The sequence below is a fragment of the Dendrobates tinctorius genome, unplaced genomic scaffold (genome assembly GCF_039654945.1).
Source record: "Dendrobates tinctorius isolate UK_male_01 unplaced genomic scaffold, ASM3965494v1 ptg000159l, whole genome shotgun sequence".
In the NCBI taxonomy this organism is placed as follows: Eukaryota; Metazoa; Chordata; class Amphibia; order Anura; family Dendrobatidae; genus Dendrobates; species Dendrobates tinctorius.
Window position 1 is genome coordinate 20,009,721 of NW_027361826.1, and position 23,717 is coordinate 20,033,437.

The 23,717-nt window shown below is 42.5% G+C and overlaps 1 protein-coding gene across 1 annotated transcript in view; it reads left to right on the forward strand.

Moving 5' to 3' along the window:
- LOC141052372 (man(5)GlcNAc(2)-PP-dolichol translocation protein RFT1-like) overlaps positions 1–10,441 on the forward strand; it is a 63,507-nt gene extending 53,066 nt beyond the window's left edge. Inside the window, exon 8 of the mRNA XM_073549620.1 lies at positions 10,422–10,441. The gene's annotated coding sequence lies outside the window, so the exon portion shown is untranslated. The remainder of the gene's footprint in view (positions 1–10,421) is intronic.
- The last annotated feature ends 13,276 nt before the right edge of the window (positions 10,442–23,717 follow it).

A 23,717-nucleotide genomic window follows, 5' to 3' on the forward strand; every position in this document is an offset into this window, starting at 1 on the left:
GGCAGACAATCCCTGCAGCGTGAATGGGTCTCTAAAGTCCGCCAAAAATGCTGGGTGGAGACCCGAGTTCCCGCCGAGTAATCCCGGAAATTCTCGTTGCTCGCCGAGTACACCGAGCACAGTGATACTCGGGCAACTACCGAGTAGTGGCGAGCACATTCGCTCATCACTAGTGATAACCTTTATCCAGCAGTGGGTGCCCCAAATCCCACAAAATTTCCCCACTCACTCCCAGGGCAGGAGGACACTCAGGGGGTTCAATCCTGGTGTCAGCAAACTTTTTGTTGAAGTGTTCGATGACAGGTCCAACTTTGAACAGACGGCCAAACTTGGGGGTCATCTCATGCGGGACACTGTGCATTATCGGTATAAAGCAGGAATTTGTGGATGGCCTCAAAACACGTCCAGGCCATGACCCTCCGGAACACTGGAGTGTTATATAAAATATCAACACTCCAATATTGCCAAAGTTCTGGCTTCTTCAGGATCCCCATGTGGAGGACCAGGCCCCAAAACTGCATCATTTCAACTGTGTCTAAAGGAGACCAGTCAGAATATGATGAACAGGGGTTTTGCGCCAAAAATTGATGAGCATACAAATTAGTTCGCTCCACCATGAGGTTAATAAAATCCTCAGAGAAAAAGACTTTGAAAAAGTCAATTTCTGTGAGGCCGGTGGTGTCAAACTTGATTCCGGATTCTGCCACAAAATCAGGAATCAGTGGCTCGTGATTTTCGGGGGGCGAGGTCCACACAGGGTCCACAATGGTGTGTGCTGGTTCAGGTTCTGCAATGGCGGATGGTGCCTCATCTTCTGTCCTGGGGAGTCTGCGTGGCAATTCCGCAGGAGGGAGAGGATGACGATGAAGAATCAGAAAAGTATAAAAATGTGGGATCCTCTCCCTTGCAACCTGTGTCGGAGGCAAGGAAAGAATATACCTGCTCCAATGAATAGCGCTGTTGGGACGAACGTGACGAGTGGGACATTTTGTTGTGAACATGGTGCTTGGGTGTACTTTATTGATAACTATGTGTATGTGTGGGGGGGGCTTTTGTTATGAATGGGTCACCGAGGAGAAAAAAAACAAAACAAGCTAAGTCACAGAAAACCAGAGAGGTTGGTAACTATGCAGATTGCAGATCCCTGATCCTAACCACACAACTAGCAGCAGCCGTGGAGCATACCTACGATGATCCTAGACGCTTCGTCACAGCCGGAGAACTACATAAGCCTGAAGCAAGAAAAGGGGAACACTAACTACCCCAGAGCAGACCCCAAAGGAAAGACAGCCCCCACACATGTATTGACGGTGAAACAAGATGAAAGCACAAACACAGGCAGGAAAATAGGCTGAGCAAATGATGGGGCCCAAACTAACTAGAAAGGATAGGAAAGGAAAGACACTGTCTGCAATCTGCAAAAAACCCTACAAAAATAATGTCCAACGCTTCAGAAAAATTAACCCTGAAGTCACTAGACTTCTCCCACTATATCAGCACTCTGAAATATTCTGAGACAGAGCAAAAAGAGGCCAATCTAATAAGGGACAAAAAGAAAATTGACTTTAGATGACTGGAACAGAGCTGAAAACCAAGACCTGACAAGCTAGAAGGAATCATCAGCACCAGAATAGGGAGTCGGCTGTCTTAAATCCAGTCTGAGATTCCTGAGGTCCAATCGTCATCCTCATTATCAGGTGGCAGATCTCTACTGATTAAATCAGCCTCACTACCTTCTGTTACCACCAGAGGGAACCTGGCAGGAGAACTCACAATTGGTGGACCAGAAAATGAACTCACAACAGGCTAGTGATTGGTGCAAACTATCCTGAAAAGAAAAGGATAAAAGATAAAAAGCAAATAGGGAGAAAAAATACCTGTGAAAGAAAAGTCTAAAACAGCAGGCCCTAGCTCTGATAAGTAAACTGCGTCATTTATCAAAGTTTGGCGGCTGCTGGGTGTGTGCACGGGTGTGGTGCAAGGGGGGGTGAAAAAAAGAAATCGGCAGGCACAAGCTCTGATAAGTGAACTGCGTCACTTATCAAACTTTGGCAGCTGTGGGATGTGTGTACAGAGTTGGCGCAAAGGGGGCTGAGTAAAAAAAAAGCGAGCACAAGTGTTGATCGGTGAACTGCATCACCAATTAACGCTCGGTGGCTGCTAAATGTACGCACAAAGGTGGCGCAAAGGGGGGTGGAGGGGGGTAAAGAGAGGAGGTAGGGGGAAGGGGGGATGAGGGGATTGGGGGACACGAAGATAGATTGGGGAGGGATCAGGTAACACAGTTGTAGGGTCTCTTTTTACTTTCTTTCTCCTGTCTTCTTTCTTCAGCAGGGATTGTGGTGCTACAGGTTGCTGTGGCACCACAATACCCAGCATAGGAGGAGCTCTGGCTGTGTGACCGCAATAGGGTCTTATCTGATGACAATGTTATAACGATATATAAAATCCACTCACCTGTTATGATAGAGTCACCGTAGGAGGCAGACACAAAAATAGAAGCTACGTCCAGAAAACCAGAGGAGTTGGCAACTATCCGATTGCAGACCCCTGAACCTATCAACACAACTAGCAGTAGCCGTGGGGGGTTCCTAGGGTTCCTACGGTGCCCTAGACCCCTCGATCACAGCCGGAGAACTATATAGCCTAAAGACAGAAAGGGAAATCTAAACTGCCCCAGAGCAGACCCCAAAGTAAAAGGCAGCCCCCAACATATAATGACGGTGAAGCAAGATGAAAAAACACACAGATAGAAAGATAGGCTGAGCAAACGTTGGGGCCCAAGCTAACCTAAACAGGACAGGAGAGGAAGGTTGCTGTCTGCAATCGGCCAAAACCCTATCAAAACATAGGCCAACAAGCTGATATGGAAAATGACCCTGAAGCAGCTAGGCTTCAAAACTAAATCAGCACTCCGGTATTTTCAGAAGACAGAGCTAAGGAGTTCAGCTCACCCCAGCAGGGAATAGCTGAAATCCAGAAAAAACAAAGCAAAGCACAAATGCAAAAAGCAGGGAAGAAAACTTAGCTTTAGAAGAGCAGGAATTCAGACTGGACTCCAAGGATACCACAGAGAAATCACCCGCAGGGCAGAATGGGCGTAGGCAGCCTTATATCCAGTCTGTGACTACACTCAGCCAGTCATCATCATTAATCTCAGGTGTCTGATAATCAGACACACTACCTCTCCTTACCAGAAGAGGGAGTTCCTCGGGCCTCAGTGATGAAGGGGAAAATGAACTCACAACAGTACCTCCCCCTTGAGGAGGGGTCACCGAACCCTCAACCACGCCACCAGGGCGATCAGGGTGTGCCCGATGAAAGGCACGCACCAATCTTTTGGCATGAACATCAGAGGCAGAGACCCAGGAATTATCCTCCTGACCATAACCCTTCCACTTAACCAAATACTGGAGTCTCCGTCTAGCCAGACGGGAATCCAGTACTTTCTCTACCTCATATTCAATGTTACCTTCAACCAATACAGGGTCTGGAGGTGCCACTCCCGGAACAACAGGTTCAACAAACCTCTTCAACAAAGACTTATGGAACACATTATGGATTTTAAATGTGACAGGAAGAGCCAAACGAAAAGAGACTGGATTAATAATCTCCAAAATCTTGTAAGGTCCAATAAATCTAGGCTTAAACTTAGGAGAAGCCACCTTCATAGCAATATTTTTTGATGATAACCACACCATATCAACAACCTTAAACTGGGGACCAATGGTCCTATGTCGGTTGGAAAACCGCTGGGCCTTTTCCTGGGAGAGAGATAACTTATCCACCACTTGGTCCCAGATCTGGTGCATTCTCTCCACCACAGTGTCAACACCTGGGCAGGCAGACGGCTCCACCTGCCCTGAAGAAAATCGAGGATGAAACCCAAAGTTACAAAAAAAAGGTGACATCAAAGTGGCAGAACTAGCTCTATTATTTAAAGCAAATTCGGCCAAGGGTAAAAATGAAACCCAATCATCCTGATCAGCGGAAATAAAACATCTCAAATATGACTCCAAGGTCTGGTTTGTTCTCTCTGTCTGCCCATTGGTCTGAGGGTGAAAAGCAGAGGAGAAGGACAACTGAATTCCCAGCTTGGAACAGAAAGTTCTCCAAAATCTAGACACAAACTGAACTCCTCTGTCAGACACAATGTTCTCAGGAATCCCGTGCAAGCGAACCACCTGTTGCAAAAACAGGGGCACCAACTCAGAGGAAGACGGCAACTTAGGGAGTGGTACAAGATGAACCATCTTAGAGAACCTATCACAAATCACCCAAATAACAGTCATCCTTTGAGAGACAGGCATATCAGAGATGAAATCCATTGAAATATGGGTCCATGGCCTCTTGGGGACCGGCAAAGGCATCAACAACCCACTAGAGCGGGAGCATGATTTAGACCGGGAGCACGTCCCACAGGACTGCACAAAATTCCTGACATCACGAGACAAGGAGGGCCACCAAAAAGACCGACTCACAAGATCTCTAGTATCAAAAATACCTGGATGACCAGCCAAAGCAGAGCAATGAACTTCAGACATCAGTCTCTTCTTCCACTGGTCAGGAACATACAACTTTCCACTGGGACAACGCTCAGGCTTGTCTTCCTGGAACTCTTCCAGGTTACTTAGGAATAAATTCATGGACTTTGAGTGCGCTGCCAGACAAATTTCATGATCACACTGTCACGCGGGGCTTAGGACAACTAAGGCAGAAATACCCGGGGCCCCTGTGGTGTCCCTTTCACTAGGGGAAACCCTGTCTGACCCTCAACCCAGGGTTTTTGCTGAAGGTGCAAATGCCTGAGCCTCCACCCTTTCCTTATCTCCTGCTCAGCCCTGCACTTAACCCTCCACCCTCCACCCAGTGAGGAGACACACCACCAAAGCTCCCACACAAATAAGACAGACAGGGAGAACTTAAACTGCACTGCGCCGCACACACACAGGAATATACAGTAATGTGAACAGGGCACAACTAAACACAAATATGGGAAGGAAAAAGGATAAGATGGATCATACGACACCAGATACGAATCTCTCTCTCTGCAACACCTCCACTCCAGACCGGAACCACTTGGTATGAAAACACAAGCTATAATTGGCGACGCCCATATGCCAGTATGACTATTTAAAGACCGTGGGCGTGACTAACCTTCCAACCTGGTCTCCAGCAGGATTAACCCCCGAGAGCCTGAAGATCAAGCCGGCGCCACTGAGGCTATAGTGGCTGGAGGTGGAACTACCTCTGCCTGCCGGACGCTGTGGTGTGAACAGCGTCCGACATGACACTCTGCCTGCCGGACGCTGTGGTGTGAACAGCGTCCGACATGACAGTACCCCGTCTTCTACGAGGGACCCCAGGGCCCTCAAGACTCATAGAACCCGGCTTGTCCGGATGACGACGGTGAAAAGAACTGACCAGCCGATCCGCATGTATGTCTGAGGCTGGAACCCAAGACCTCTCCTCCGGACCATACCCCCGCCAGTGCACCAAATACTGAAGAGTACGGCGTACTACTCGAGAGTCCACTACCTTGCCGACCTCGAACTCTAAATCGCCATCCACCATGACTGGAGGTGGCATCGGCGTCGAGTCCACCAAGCCTACCACCTTTTTCAATAAAGCCCTGTGAAAAACGTTATGTATTTTGTACACCGCAGGAAGTTCCAACCGATAAGCCACTGGGTTAATGATGGCAGAAATCCTAAAAGGCCCAATAAACCTTGGACCCAGTTTTAAAGATGGAATTTTGAGTTTTATGTTCTTCGTAGCTAACCACACCCATTCACCCACACACAGGTCCGGACCTGGCACGCGTCTACTGTCAGCCACCCGTTTGTACCTGGCACTCATGCTCAACAAACGCTGTTTCACCCGCCTCCAGACTGATGACAATTGGGCTCCTAGCTGATCCTCCTCCGGGACACCCCCGGAGTCACCCTGACGTAAGGTACAAAACTGAGGATGTTGACCGTACACACAAAAGAATGGAGACTCTCCTGATGACTCTTGGCGGTGATTATTTAACGCGAATTCGGCCAGAGGAAGGAAAGTAGACCACTCCTCCTGGTTGTCGGACACAAAACATCGTAAATACTGTTCTAGATTTTGGTTCATGCGCTCAGTTTGTCCATTAGACTGTGGATGAAACGCCGATGAATGTGACAACTTGATCCCCAACCTTGAGCAAAAAGCTTTCCAAAACCTCGCCACAAATTGCGTACCCCTATCAGATACTATGTCAGATGGTACTCCGTGGAGTCTGACCACCTCCTTCACAAATACCTGAGCCAACGTCTTAGCATTGGGCAAAGAAGACAACGCCACAAAATGCGCCATCTTTGAAAAACGGTCAACCACCACCAGGATGACCGTGTTCCCTGCCGAGGCTGGCAAGTCAGTGATAAAATCCATGGAGATTTCTGTCCATGGCCTATTGGGTACCCCCAGAGGCTGTAGCGTGCCAGCAGGACGGGTTCGAGGTGACTTAGCCCTAGCGCATGTGATGCAAGCTGCCACGTACGAGACCACGTCCTGCCGGATTTTGGGCCACCAGAAACGACGCGATACCAGCTCTAAGGTGCCCTTCACCCCTGGATGACCAGCCAGTACCGAATCGTGGTGTTCCTTCAACACCTTAAGCCGAAGATGCAGGGGTACAAATGATTTGTTGGCGGGAAGTCCTGGTGGTACCTCCTCTTGGGCCTCGGCAATCTCCGCCTCTACCTCCGTAGTGAGAGCCGAGACCACTACCCCTTTCTGGAGGATGGGTACCGGCTCTTCCCGAGGTTCTCCCCCCGGAAAACACCTAGACAAAGCATCCGCCTTGGTGTTTTTAGCCCCGGGACGGTACGTCACAAGAAAATTGAAACGAGTAAAAAACAATGCCCAGCGAGCCTGCGTAGGAGACAGACGCTTGGCCGACTCCAGATAGAGCAGATTCTTATGGTCGGTGATAACTGTGACCTGGTGAGCCGCCCCCTCCAAGAAGTGTCGCCATTCCTCAAAAGCCAGTTTGATGGCCAACAACTCCCTGTTGCCGATATCATAATTCCGTTCGGCCGGTGACAGCTTCTTGGAGAAGTAGGCGCATGGATGCATCTCGCTCAAGGACGAGCCTTGAGACAGTACTGCCCCCACTCCCACCTCCGACGCATCAACCTCTACCACAAAAGGTTTAGACACGTCTGGTTGCACCAGAATGGGGGCTGAAGCAAAACTATTCTTCAGACGCTCAAATGCACGTATAGCCACCTCAGGCCAGTTCGCCAGATCGGCACCCTTTTTTGTCATGTCCGTGAGTGGTTTGGCGACAGTCGAAAAGTGTTTTATAAATTTCCTATAATAATTCGCAAACCCAAGGAACCGCTGGAGTGCTTTCAGACTCTCCGGCCTCTCCCATTGCAGCACCGCTTGCACCTTAGCGGTGTCCATTTTAAAACCGGCTGCGGACACAATATATCCCAAAAAGGGCAACTCCTGGACAAAAAATAAACATTTTTCCAGCTTAGCATAGAGCTGGTTCTCCCGGAGCAACTGTAACACCTGCCTAACATGCTCCAAATGAGTGTCCCGATCGCTAGAATAAATGAGGATATCATCCAGGTATACAATCACAAATCTCCCCAGGACATGAGCAAATACATCATTAATAAAATGTTGGAAAACGGCAGGCGCGGTGGTCAACCCAAACGGCATAACCAGACTCTCAAAATGACCCTCAGGAGTGTTAAACGCCGTCTTCCACTCATCCCCCTGACGGACCCTTATGAGGTTATACGCCCCCCTGAGGTCCAGCTTGGAAAACCATTTCGCCCCCGCTACCTGGTTGAACAAATCCGGGATCAATGGCATTGGGTAGGGATCACGGATAGTAATCTGGTTTAACTCTCGGAAATCCAGACACGGGCGTAACCCCCCATCTTTCTTCTTAATGAAGAAAAACCCCGCGGCTACAGGCGAGGACGAAGGCCGGATGTGTCCTTTGCTCAGACTCTCCGCGATGTAGTCTTTCAGAGCTTGCCTCTCAGGACCAGAAATATTAAACATCCTGGCCTTAGGTAATTTGGCCCCGGGTTTTAACCTAATCGCACAGTCATAGGCTCTATGTGGAGGCAGTTCTGAGCAACCCTTCTCAGAGAAAACATCCGCGAAATCCTGCAAAGCCTCCGGCAGGCTGGGCATCACGGCGGACACACATGTGGCCAAGCAATTGTCTTGGCAGAAACCACTCCATTGCACTATGTCCTGAGTTTTCCAATCAATTACCGGGTTGTGCCTGGACAGCCATGGAAAACCCAGGACCATTTGAGCTGGGAGATTACGGAGGACCCTACATGTAACCGACTCAGAATGTAGGACCCCAATGTGGAGTTTTACCTCTGCCACAAACTCAGTAATCTCCCCTTGATGGAGGGGAACAGCATTAATGGTCACCACCTGTATGGGGTGAGGAAGTTTTTCGATCTTAAACCCGGCGGTGTGTGCAAACTCCTCATCTATGAGATTGGTAGCGGAACCGCTATCCACAAACACTGATATAGGTAGCTCTCTGTCGGCGATAATAACCTTGGCAGGGAGCATACATTGAGATACCATCATGGAGGATATGCATACGCTCAGTTGGGTCTCCTCCATACCCTCTGAGCTTAACAGTTTTCCGCCGATGTGACCCTCTTAGGTAGTACCGGGCAAACGTTAACATAATGACCTCTTTTACCACAGTAGAAACATGCTCCGGGCTTCCGGAATCCCGGAGCGCGAGGCTGAACCTGTGCCACGCCAGCAATCTGCATAGGTTCAGGGGACTCATCTACTTCAACCACACCTGCACCTCTGCTTTCCCCCAGAGGTAGCGTCTCCTGTGCCCCCTGACGAAAACGGCGATCAATACGTATCACCAAACTCATCGCAGACTCCAATGATGCCGGAGTCTCATACATCAGGAGGGCTTGTTTCACCCTCCCTGATACCCCATGAATAAACTGGCTCCGCAGTGCTGGGTCATTCCACTGTGTGTCTACAGCCCAGCGGCGAAATTCCGAACAATAGTCCTCTGCCAAGCGCTCCCCCTGGCGGAGGGCGCGGATTTTAGATTCCGCTAGAGCCAGTCGGTCAGGGTCATCGTAAATGAGCCCGAGGGCAGAAAAAACATTATCGACCGAATGAAATGTAGCAGAGTCAGCTGGTAAGGAAAATGCCCATGCTTGGGGGTCACCACTCAGTAATGACAACACCAGCCCTACTCTCTGGGCCTCATTACCTGAGGAGATTGGCCGCATGCGGAAGTATAACTTGCAGGCCTCCCGAAATACGACAAATTTGCTGCGATCGCCTGAAAATCGTTCTGGCAGCGGAAACTTCGGCTCTGCACCGATACCTGCAGATGCCGTTTGCACCTTTGCTACTACCAGGCCCTGCTGCTGAACTGCCCCTTTCAACTCGGAGACCTGTAAGGACAGCGCCGCCAACTGGCGGGTTATGGAATCCATGGGATCCATGGACTCCTGAAAAAATGTGGGACGATTATAATGTCACGCGGGGCTTAGGACAACTAAGGCAGAAATACCCGGGGCCCCTGTGGTGTCCCTTTCACTAGGGGAAACCCTGTCTGACCCTCAACCCAGGGTTTTTGCTGAAGGTGCAAATGCCTGAGCCTCCACCCTTTCCTTATCTCCTGCTCAGCCCTGCACTTAACCCTCCACCCAGTGAGGAGACACACCACCAAAGCTCCCACACAAATAAGACAGACAGGGAGAACTTAAACTGCACTGCGCCGCACACACACAGGAATATACAGTAATGTGAACAGCGTCCGACATGACACTCTGCCTGCCGGACGCTGTGGTGTGAACAGCGTCCGACATGACACACACAAGGTTACAAAAGTTAACCCTTTAATCCCTACGCGTTTCGAAGCATAACACTTCTTCTTCAGGGGTTGACACATGAATACAAAGAGCTGTCATAGCATTTATACATCCTGAATTCAAATTTGGCGCCATGAAAGACACGAGGTGCGCCGCAAAGGTCAAAGATCACAGTAGTATATCAAAGTTAACTGTTCTATAAAACATAAAATCAGTTATATATTTATTATATTTTACAGATGAAAAAGAATGGGGAAAGAGGAAAAAGGAAAAAATGTGAATATGAGAAAGAAAAAATGTAGGGATTAAAGGGTTAACTTTTGTAACCTTGTGTGATCATGAAATTTGTCTGGCAGCGCACTCAAAGTCCATGAATTTATTCCTAAGTAACTTTGTTGCGGTTCCGCTGTGGGCCGTTGGACGTGCAGCAGGCTGACATATTATACAGGCTTTACTTTTTTTCTTAAAAGGTGAGTATAATTACTCCTATTATTTATACATTTTACCCGGATAAGACCCTATTGCGCTCTTGTCTCAACCATCTAGTGTATACTATTACTGAATTTCTCTGGCGGTTCCTGGAAAGTACGGCCGGTGTCCTGGTTGATTGAGCAGCAGAGGGTTCGCTTCAGTGGAAAAGGATGGAATACTTCCAAAATAGGCTTTCATCAAGGGAACGGTTAATCCTACAGACCATCGGTAACATTGGATATACAGCTCACAATGATGAAACTCCAGATGCATTTAAGGATGAAGAGACGAAGTTGTTCCGAAAAATTTTTACGAACTTCAAAGAGACTATGAAAGAAGAATTACATTATAGCTTGGATGCCCGGTTTTTATCCATCTATTTGGAGGAGAACATTTGCCCACGTGGACTAAGGTTAGTCTTCGATTCTCCTTTTCCCATGGACTCAGACTTTACTCAAGAATGGGATAAGAGTTTGGACATATGTATGCATAAAATGATACTATTATATAAAAAAAGATCCAAACTGGCTGAAATGGCAGCAGTTAAAGTGTTGAATCTTTCCAAAGAATTGGTTCCTTTTATTAAACATCCAGAGTATAAAAAAATTAATTCAAATGTAATAACGCACATCATGCAAGTTGAGCATGAGACGATTTTAAAAAAATCTAAGAAATTACAAAGAGATAGGGAAGACTATAGGATTTTTAATGATAACAAAAATAAGAATAAAAACACAAGTTGTAAAGTCAATACAAACCAAACTAATATTGTAGCAATTAATAATAACGAAACTAATGTGGGTAGTGATATGAATGAATTAAATGCTTCTGTAAAGATCAGTGATATTAACCATAGCACTAAATTACCGGTTCTGAAGACTAATGGATTAACCCCAGTACAAGAACAAACCAGTGGGGGAACCAATAGCAACATTTTTTCAAAACCTCCACAGTTAAAAATTACTAAGATGACAGCACCTTTGATTGATGCTATAAAGCAACTAGATAGCATCAAAAAACAGATGAAAGAATTTAATGGGATTAAAAATCTTATCGATTCTGCAAATCCTATCACTGATTTTAGTGAGATCATTACACCTGTTCCTGTAGCCATTCCGTCACCTTCTTTAATTGAATTTCCAGAGAATACACAAAAATCTCTGTTCGATTTCTCTGTTAATGATAATGATATTTCCAGCACTCCAGCTAGTGAAACAGTTCTCATTGACAATACCAATTTAGATAATAATGCTACGGTACCTTTTTTACCCCGAATCTTGAAAAATACAGAAATAAAGAACTATTTCCCATCAAAAAATGGAAAAAGAAAAAATCCTATAGAGGAACCAGAGGGGGGAGAAAAAGAGAAAGGGAAAACAAAAATCTAAAAAGGAGAAAAAGTGGTTTAATTTCAGATGACGGTAATAACAATATTTTTAATTTATCTTCCTATATTTTAACAAAAGAAGAAACCAGTGTCTTATCCAAGGGACTGACTTTCTGTCCCACACATAGAACAAATGATTTTAACCTGTTCCTTGATTTGCAAATTTTCATTAGGAAATTAACGTTGAAAAGACATTTTTTAATGAAGGAATTGAATCCTGTCTCAGTAAATACTGATATTGATCCATCTGATAACGGAAATATACATCAGGATGATTTTCACTTGGATGTACCTATTAAATCCAAGTTTTATCCAATTGAAAGCAGGGGTCATCATCTTAATGTATTTAATGACATTGTTCAGAAGGAATTTAAGGAATTAAATTCCATAAAATCCAAGCATAATTTAACTAAAGGTGAAAAATCAGCATTAAAATCCCTAAAATCCAACTCTGATATAGTAATCCGTTCAGCTGATAAGGGTGGTGGTATTGTTGTGCAGAATAGGTCAGACTACTGCAATGAGGCTTACAAAATTCTGTCTGATACCAAATATTATAAAAAAAACCTCTTTTGTAGCCATTCCTAATGTTAAAACTAATTATGATAAATTAATTCAGGAAGGAAAAGAGAATAATATTTTTAACAAAAATGAATATAAATTTTTAAAAGATGCTCAGTCCCGTACACAATTCCTTTATCATTTACCCAAGATTCACAAGAATCTAAAAAATCCACCAGGGAGACCCATTATATCTGGTATTGATTCAGTTACTAGTAACCTGTCCCATTTTATAGATAGGATCGTGGTTACGCATGTTCCATCATTGAAAAGTTTCATTAAAGACTCTACTAATCTAATACATTATCTACATGATATCAAATGGAAACCGAATTATATATTTTTATGTATGGATGTATCATCACTTTACTCCAATATTTCACACACCTTGGGTTTGGCTTGTTTTAACAAAATTTTAATAGGGGACAAGAGACTAACCAAAGAACAAAAAAAGTTTATTTTAAAAGGTATGGAATTCATTTTAAAAAACAATTATTTCACTTTTGAGGGTTGTCTGTATCACCAACAGCTCGGGACTGCGATGGGCTCTAAGGTCGCACCAACCTATGCAAATATTTTCATGGGTATCTTTGAGGAGTTTCATATTTTTAAATCCAAATGGTTTAATAATGTTGTCCTATGCAAAAGATTTATCGATGACCTATTTTTCATATGGGATAACTCCAATAATGATATTTTTAATTTTATTCATGACCTAAACATGAATAACTGGGGTTTGTCTTTTTCATCAATATCTGATAATAATGAAATCAACTTCTTAGATCTTACAATTTTCATTAAGGACAATTGTATTTTAACAAAAACGTTTTTTAAGAATGTTGATATTAATAGTTATATACCTTTTAACAGTGGTCATTATGGAAAGTGGCTCAGGAATATTCCCGAGAACCAGTATCGAAGGATAAGGAAAAATTGTTCAAATTTAGAGGACTATAAAAATCAAGCGAAAATCCTGATGAATAGATTTAATAAAAAGGAATATCCTGAGAATTTAATCATAAGTGCTTATAATAAATGTTTAAATATACCCCAGAATTCCCTGGTTAATGGAATAAAAAAAGCCAAAACTGATGATAATAAATTCACTACCAACTTTATAACACAATTTTGCATGGAGAACAAAGAAATAAGGAAAGTTCTTTGTAAGAACTGGCACATCTTGCTTAATGACCCACTTCTGCAAAAAGTTCTCCCTAATAATCCGAGGATTACCTTCAGGAGGGCTCCTAATATTAAAAATCTTGTAGCTCCCAGTCGGTTAAAAAATGAGAAAAAAACCCTAGTAACAACCAACAGTCCACCAAAGGGCATCTTCCGATGTGGGAAGAAAAATTGCGCCTGTTGCGTTAATATAACACATAGAACTAAATGGTTTAGATCAACCACTACGAATGAATCTTTTCCCATCCGGGAATTTCTTAATTATACTTCGAAATATGTGATTTATTTAATTGAGTGTGACTGTGGGAGACAATATGTCGGCAGAACCACACAACCGCTACATCTTAGAATAAATTCCCATAGGTATAACATTAATAAAGGTTTTTTACTGCATGGTCTGTCCAGACATTTTGCGATCAAACATGATAAGAACCCTCAAGGATTAAGGATTAGCCCTATTGAACAGATTCCCATTAACCATCCAGATAGGATGGGGCAACTAAATAGAAAGGAAATCTTTTGGATATATAGGTTGAATACTCTGAAACCCAACGGGTTAAATGAATTTCTGAAGTGTTTCTTTAATATTCTCGTTATCTTGTTATCTGTAAACCTTATTAATGGGTTAATTTATCTATTTTATTGTCCAGTATTTTTATGAGTACTTTCACTATACAATTTTGTTAGTGGTCTCCCCGTACATTGTTGCATTCAGTTGTATTTTCTTTTCTTCTCTTTCCCCTTCTATTCCACTAGGTTCTTCTTTCCTCATATGAGACACAATGGGTTAATTTTCCTTATGGTTTTTATCAATTTATTCCTGTTAGTCCGGTTTATATACTTAAAGTACTCCGGATTCTCAAAAATATTTTTTAATATAAAAATTGATTCTCATTTTTACATATATTTCACAATATTAAAAAATGCTTATTTTTACATATATCTCACTATAATAAAAATCGTTCAGGATTATATATGCATTCAGATATATTCCCCTTTTTCAATGTTTTTTATCGCATACAAATTTCCCCCACCCCCCCCTTTTTTTACTTTTTTTACTGTCTATTAATTGTGGTCCCCCACTAATATTCAGGTTCTTTTCTTCATTTCCACATCAATACAATGGGTTAAACATGTTTTTAATAATCCACACCTTTACGCTTCCAATATTTCGGATCGTATTGCGCCTTTTGAATTATATATTTTTACATCTATTTTTAAATAAATTTTCATGTATATGTTATTAAACACAATGGGTTAATTTTATCCATATATTCTTCGTATTACTAATATAATTTTTCGTTTCTGATAATTTTTTCCTGGTTAACTGATTAATTTTTCTAAAATTTTGTATCTTCATTTTTTCTTGGGAATTAAATAACTAATGCGTTTTTTCGTTTTTGTATGCACAGAGACATATTTCTTTTCACTCTTTTTCCTTTTTTACCCATGGGTTAACTTGATTCCTTGTTATTTCTCTTTCATAATCCTCCATGCTCTTAATGTCTCCCTATTTTTAACATATTTTTAACAAATTAAATATATATTTTATTTTTAATATGAATATTAAGTCTACATTATTATATTATCTTCCGCCCTTACTGGTGATCGATCCCGTGATTTTTTGTGGGATCTCTTTTGAGTGCATCCTCACTCATTGAGTTGCACCACTGATTTCCTTTGGAACTCATAGGAAATTAACCTGAACACTCCAATTACTTAATCATTTATTCAACATCTCACACACTTTTTATTCATATAAAACTTTTTTTAATAACACATCACTTCCATACACATATTAATATACACTTTATTCATTTATTTCGGAGATACATTTCTTTCTTCTTTTTGGTTCTTTTTTCTTTTCTGCTTCTAATCCGAGCACTTTCCCTGGTGCAGAGGCATGTTTGTCGCACTACGATTCCCGTTTTTCTTTCTCATATTCACATTTTTTCCTTTTTCCTCTTTCCCCATTCTTTTTCATCTGTAAAATATAATAAATATATAACTGATTTTATGTTTTATAGAACAGTTAACTTTGATATACTACTGTGATCTTTGACCTTTGCGGCGCACCTCGTGTCTTTCATGGCGCCAAATTTGAATTCAGGATGTATAAATGCTATGACAGCTCTTTGTATTCATGTGTCAACCCCTGAAGAAGAAGTGTTATGCTTCGAAACGCGTAGGGATTAAAGGGTTAACTTTTGTAACCTTGTGTGATCATGAAATTTGTCTGGCAGCGCACTCAAAGTCCATGAATTTATTCCTAAGTAACTTTGTTGCGGTTCCGCTGTGGGCCGTTGGACGTGCAGCAGGCTGACATATTATACAGGCTTTACTTTTTTTCTTAAAAGGTGAGTATAATTACTCCTATTATTTATACATTTTACCCGGATAAGACCCTATTGCGCTCTTGTCTCAACCATCTAGTGTATACTATTATGGAACTCTTCCAGAGCACGTCTCACATCGGGCGAGATGGCAGAAAGAACTACCCCTTCGCCTAAGATGGTAGCAGGCTTGGTCACCACAGGAGAATCAGCAAAGAAACTCCTAGAGAGTGTGTCTGCCTTGACATTCTTAGTTCCAGGAAGAAAAGAAACCACAAAATCAAAACGTGTAAAAAACAAGGCCCACCTAGCCTGTCTAGGGTTCAAGTGCTTAGCCGACTCTAGATAAATCAAATTCTTGTGGTCGGTGAGGACCACGACTTGATGCTTAGCTCCCTCCAACCAATGTCTCCACTTCTCAAATGCCCATTTCATGGCCAACAGTTCCCGATTCCCCACATCATAGTTACGTTCAGATGGAGAGAACTTTCGGGAAAAGAAAGCACAGGGATTCATTTTAGATGTTACAGGATCCTTTTGGGACAAAACAGCTCCTGCACCAATCTCAGAAGCATCCACCTCTACCTGGAACGGAAGTGAGACATCAGGTTGCCGCAAACCGGGGCAGAGGTGAATCTTTGCTTCAGCTCCTGAAAGGAAGAAACAGCCTCCAGAGACCAATTTAACACATCAGCACCCTTCTTAGTCAAATCAGTCAATGGCTTGGCAATACTAGAAAATTTTGCTATAAATTTCCGATAAAAATTAGCAAAACCCAAAAACTTCTGGAGGGCCTTCAAAGAAGTGGGCTGAACCCAATCGTAAATGGCCTGTACCTTGGCCGGGTCCATTTCAATAGTTGACGGAGACAAAATAAATCCCAAAAAAGAAATCCTCTGTACTCCAAAAAGGCATTTAGATCCCTTGACATACAGGGAATTCTCCCTCAAGATCCGGAACACAGTCCGAATATGTTCCACATGAGAATCCCAATCCTTGGAGAAGATCAAAATATCATCCAGATAGATAATCAAAAATTTATCCACAAAATCTCGGAAAATATCGTTCATGAAGCACTGGAAGACAGAAGGGGCATTAGTGAGCCCAAAAGGCATCACCAGGTACTCAAAATGTCCCTCCGGAGTATTAAACGCCGTCTTCCATTCATCCCCATGCTTAATGCGAATAAGATTATACGCCCCCCTGAGGTCAAGCTTGGTAAACCAGCAAGCACCTTTAACTCTAGAGAATAGATCCGAAATCAGGGGTAACGGATACTAATATTTAACAGTAATCTTGTTGAGGGCACGATAATCAATACAAGGTCTTAATGATCCATCTTTTTGGCTACAAAAAAAAAACCGGCACCTAAGGGTGACGAAGATGGTCTAATGTGACCCTTCTCCAACGCCTCCTTAATATAGGATCGCATAGCCTCGTGCTCGGGTACAGATAAATTGAAGAGCCGACCCTTGGGAAATTTACACCCCGGGATCAGTTCAATTGCACAGTCATAACTCCTATGAGGAGGCAGAGACGCAGACTCATTCTCACTAAATACATCATAAAAGTCCGCCAAATAATCAGGAACATCATGTGACTGAGGAGAGGTGGAAAACACCGGAGCCTCACTAAAGGCACACCGACAACCCCAACTCACCACAGACACAGATTTCCAATCCAAAACTGGATTATGAATTTGTAACCAGGGAAACTCCAGAACAATGGTATCATGCAGATTATGCAACACCAAAAATCTGCAATTTTCCTGATGGTCTGGGGCGACCCACATTACCACCTGGGTCCAAAACTGAGGTTTATCTTTAGCCAAAGGAGTAGCATCAATCCCCCTCAAAGGGATAGGCGTCCGCAGAGGTGTCATCGGAAATCCACAACGTTTAGCAAAATCCAAGTCCATCAGGTTTAGGGCTGCTCCCGAATCCACAAAAGCCTTGGCGGAAAATGTGGACAGGGAGCAGATCAGAGTAATAGCCAGAAGAAACTTAGGTTGAACACCACCAACAGAAAACGTGTGTGCAAAGCGTTTCTCTTGTTTAGGACAGACAGAAATAATATGTGAGGCATCTCCACAGAAAAAACACAACTTATTACGCCTTCTGAACTCCTGACGCTGCTCTCTGGAGAAAACTCTATCACATTGCATAGGTTCAGTCATTTGTTCAACAGGTGGCAACACCTCTCGTGCAGTTTTGCGTTCGCGCAAACGCCGATCAACCTGAATGGCTAATGACATAGAATCGTCAAGACCAGAGGGAACAGGAAATCCCACCATAGTATCTTTTACAGCTTCTGACAAACCCTTCCGAAAGAGAGCAGCCAAGGCATTATCATTCCAGGTAGTAAGTACCGCCCACTTTGGGAATTTTTGACAGTATAATTCTGCAGAATCTCGACCCTGGTTCAATGCCAACAGGGTCTTTTCAGCCTGATCCATGGCATTAGGTTCGTCATACAACAACCCCAAGGCTTGAAAAAATGCGTTCACATTAGTCAGAATAGGATCATCTGGTTTCAAAGAAAACGCCCAATCCTGGGGATCGCCATGCAGCAAAGAGATGACAATTTTAACCTGCTGCGCGGAGCTCCCTGACGAGTTAGGCTTCAAGGCAAAAAATAATTTACAATTATATTTGAAATTCAAAAATTTAGACCGATCACCCCAAAATACATCAGGTGTAAGAATCTTTGGTTCAGCAGCATGTGAATGAGCAAGGTAGGCGGAAATTCCCCGCACTTCCGCAGCGAGCTGCTCCACACGATCAGACAATTGCTTTATCTCCATTGAGAGAAAAAAAAAATTCCCCCTACGGCCTCAGAGATATAGAGAAAAAAATATACACACTTTTTTTTTTTTTTTTTTACAATTCTTTCCTGCTATTAAGTACCCTAGGATCTGCGGTATGGTGGGTGATACTGTTATGATAGAGTCACCGTAGGAGGCAGACACAAAAATAGAAGCTACGTCCAGAAAACCAGAGGAGTTGGTAACTATCCGATTGCAGACCCCTGAACCTATCAACACAACTAGCAGTAGCCGTGGGGGGTTCCTACGGTGCCCTAGACCCCTCGATCACAGCCGGAGAACTATATAGCCTAAAGACAGAAAGGGAAATCTAAACTGCCCCAGAGCAGACCCCAAAGTAAAAGGCAGCCCCCAACATATAATGACGGTGAATCAAGATGAAAAAACACTCACACAGATAGAAAGATAGGCTGAGCAAACGTTGGGGCCCAAGCTAACCTAAACAGGACAGGAGAGGAAGGTTGCTGTCTGCAATCGGCCAAAACCCTATCAAAACATAGGCCAACAAGCTGATATGGAAAATGACCCTGAAGCAGCTAGGCTTCAAAACTAAATCAGCACTCCGGTATTTTCAGAAGACAGAGCTAAGGAGTTCAGCTCACCCCAGCAGGGAATAGCTGAAATCCAGAAAAAACAAAGCAAAGCACAAATGCAAAAAGCAGGGAAGAAAACTTAGCTTTAGAAGAGCAGGAATTCAGACTGGACTCCAAGGATACCACAGAGAAATCACCCGCAGGGCAGAATGGGCATAGGCAGGCTTATATCCAGTCTGTGACTCCACTCAGCCAGTCATCATCATTAATCTCAGGTGTCTGATAATCAGACACACTACCTCTCCTTACCAGAAGAGGGAGTTCCTCGGGCCTCAGTGATGAAGGGGAAAATGAACTCACAACAGTACCTCCCCCTTGAGGAGGGGTCACCGAACCCTCAACCACGCCACCAGGGCGATCAGGGTGTGCCCGATGAAAGGCACGCACCAATCTTTTGGCATGAACATCAGAGGCAGAGACCCAGGAATTATCCTCCTGACCATAACCCTTCCACTTAACCAAATACTGGAGTCTCCGTCTAGCCAGACGAGAATCCAGTACTTTCTCTACCTCATATTCAATGTTACCTTCAACCAATACAGGGTCTGGAGGTGCCACTCCCGGAACAACAGGTTCAACAAACCTCTTCAACAAAGACTTATGGAACACATTATGGATTTTAAATGTGACAGGAAGAGCCAAACGAAAAGAGACTGGATTAATAATCTCCAAAATCTTGTAAGGTCCAATAAATCTAGGCTTAAACTTAGGAGAAGCCACCTTCATAGCAATATTTTTTGATGATAACCACACCATATCAACAACCTTAAACTGGGGACCAATGGTCCTATGTCGGTTGGAAAACCGCTGGGCCTTTTCCTGGGAGAGAGATAACTTATCCACCACTTGGTCCCAGATCTGGTGCATTCTCTCCACCACAGTGTCAACACCTGGGCAGGCAGACGGCTCCACCTGCCCTGAAGAAAATCGAGGATGAAACCCAAAGTTACAAAAAAAAGGTGACATCAAAGTGGCAGAACTAGCTCTATTATTTAAAGCAAATTCGGCCAAGGGTAAAAATGAAACCCAATCATCCTGATCAGCTGAAATAAAACATCTCAAATATGACTCCAAGGTCTGGTTTGTTCTCTCTGTCTGCCCATTGGTCTGAGGGTGAAAAGCAGAGGAGAAGGACAACTGAATTCCCAGCTTGGAACAGAAAGTTCTCCAAAATCTAGACACAAACTGAACTCCTCTGTCAGACACAATGTTCTCAGGAATCCCGTGCAAGCGAACCACCTGTTGCAAAAACAGGGGCACCAACTCAGAGGAAGACGGCAACTTAGGGAGTGGTACAAGATGAACCATCTTAGAGAACCTATCACAAATCACCCAAATAACAGTCATCCTTTGAGAGACAGGCATATCAGAGATGAAATCCATTGAAATATGGGTCCATGGCCTCTTGGGGACCGGCAAAGGCATCAACAACCCACTAGAGCGGGAGCATGATTTAGACCGGGAGCACGTCCCACAGGACTGCACAAAATTCCTGACATCACGAGACAAGGAGGGCCACCAAAAAGACCGACTCACAAGATCTCTAGTACCAAAAATACCTGGATGACCAGCCAAAGCAGAGCAATGAACTTCAGACATCACTCTCTTCTTCCACTGGTCAGGAACATACAACTTTCCACTGGGACAACGCTCAGGCTTGTCTTCCTGGAACTCTTCCAGGTTACTTAGGAATAAATTCATGGACTTTGAGTGCGCTGCCAGACAAATTTCATGATCACACAAGGTTACAAAAGTTAACCCTTTAATCCCTACGCGTTTCGAAGCATAACACTTCTTCTTCAGGGGTTGACACATGAATACAAAGAGCTGTCATAGCATTTATACATCCTGAATTCAAATTTGGCGCCATGAAAGACACGAGGTGCGCCGCAAAGGTCAAAGATCACAGTAGTATATCAAAGTTAACTGTTCTATAAAACATAAAATCAGTTATATATTTATTATATTTTACAGATGAAAAAGATGGGGAAAGAGGAAAAAGGAAAAAATGTGAATATGAGAAAGAAAAAATGTAGGGATTAAAGGGTTAACTTTTGTAACCTTGTGTGATCATGAAATTTGTCTGGCAGCGCACTCAAAGTCCATGAATTTATTCCTAAGTAACTTTGTTGCGGTTCCGCTGTGGGCCGTTGGACGTGCAGCAGGCTGACATATTATACAGGCTTTACTTTTTTTCTTAAAAGGTGAGTATAATTACTCCTATTATTTATACATTTTACCCGGATAAGACCCTATTGCGCTCTTGTCTCAACCATCTAGTGTATACTATTACTGAATTTCTCTGGCGGTTCCTGGAAAGTACGGCCGGTGTCCTGGTTGATTGAGCAGCAGAGGGTTCGCTTCAGTGGAAAAGGATGGAATACTTCCAAAATAGGCTTTCATCAAGGGAACGGTTAATCCTACAGACCATCGGTAACATTGGATATACAGCTCACAATGATGAAACTCCAGATGCATTTAAGGATGAAGAGACGAAGTTGTTCCGAAAAATTTTTACGAACTTCAAAGAGACTATGAAAGAAGAATTACATTATAGCTTGGATGCCCGGTTTTTATCCATCTATTTGGAGGAGAACATTTGCCCACGTGGACTAAGGTTAGTCTTCGATTCTCCTTTTCCCATGGACTCAGACTTTACTCAAGAATGGGATAAGAGTTTGGACATATGTATGCATAAAATGATACTATTATATAAAAAAAGATCCAAACTGGCTGAAATGGCAGCAGTTAAAGTGTTGAATCTTTCCAAAGAATTGGTTCCTTTTATTAAACATCCAGAGTATAAAAAAATTAATTCAAATGTAATAACGCACATCATGCAAGTTGAGCATGAGACGATTTTAAAAAAATCTAAGAAATTACAAAGAGATAGGGAAGACTATAGGATTTTTAATGATAACAAAAATAAGAATAAAAACACAAGTTGTAAAGTCAATACAAACCAAACTAATATTGTAGCAATTAATAATAACGAAACTAATGTGGGTAGTGATATGAATGAATTAAATGCTTCTGTAAAGATCAGTGATATTAACCATAGCACTAAATTACCGGTTCTGAAGACTAATGGATTAACCCCAGTACAAGAACAAACCAGTGGGGGAACCAATAGCAACATTTTTTCAAAACCTCCACAGTTAAAAATTACTAAGATGACAGCACCTTTGATTGATGCTATAAAGCAACTAGATAGCATCAAAAAACAGATGAAAGAATTTAATGGGATTAAAAATCTTATCGATTCTGCAAATCCTATCACTGATTTTAGTGAGATCATTACACCTGTTCCTGTAGCCATTCCGTCACCTTCTTTAATTGAATTTCCAGAGAATACACAAAAATCTCTGTTCGATTTCTCTGTTAATGATAATGATATTTCCAGCACTCCAGCTAGTGAAACAGTTCTCATTGACAATACCAATTTAGATAATAATGCTACGGTACCTTTTTTACCCCGAATCTTGAAAAATACAGAAATAAAGAACTATTTCCCATCAAAAAATGGAAAAAGAAAAAATCCTATAGAGGAACCAGAGGGGGGAGAAAAAGAGAAAGGGAAAACAAAAATCTAAAAAGGAGAAAAAGTGGTTTAATTTCAGATGACGGTAATAACAATATTTTTAATTTATCTTCCTATATTTTAACAAAAGAAGAAACCAGTGTCTTATCCAAGGGACTGACTTTCTGTCCCACACATAGAACAAATGATTTTAACCTGTTCCTTGATTTGCAAATTTTCATTAGGAAATTAACGTTGAAAAGACATTTTTTAATGAAGGAATTGAATCCTGTCTCAGTAAATACTGATATTGATCCATCTGATAACGGAAATATACATCAGGATGATTTTCACTTGGATGTACCTATTAAATCCAAGTTTTATCCAATTGAAAGCAGGGGTCATCATCTTAATGTATTTAATGACATTGTTCAGAAGGAATTTAAGGAATTAAATTCCATAAAATCCAAGCATAATTTAACTAAAGGTGAAAAATCAGCATTAAAATCCCTAAAATCCAACTCTGATATAGTAATCCGTTCAGCTGATAAGGGTGGTGGTATTGTTGTGCAGAATAGGTCAGACTACTGCAATGAGGCTTACAAAATTCTGTCTGATACCAAATATTATAAAAAAAACCTCTTTTGTAGCCATTCCTAATGTTAAAACTAATTATGATAAATTAATTCAGGAAGGAAAAGAGAATAATATTTTTAACAAAAATGAATATAAATTTTTAAAAGATGCTCAGTCCCGTACACAATTCCTTTATCATTTACCCAAGATTCACAAGAATCTAAAAAATCCACCAGGGAGACCCATTATATCTGGTATTGATTCAGTTACTAGTAACCTGTCCCATTTTATAGATAGGATCGTGGTTACGCATGTTCCATCATTGAAAAGTTTCATTAAAGACTCTACTAATCTAATACATTATCTACATGATATCAAATGGAAACCGAATTATA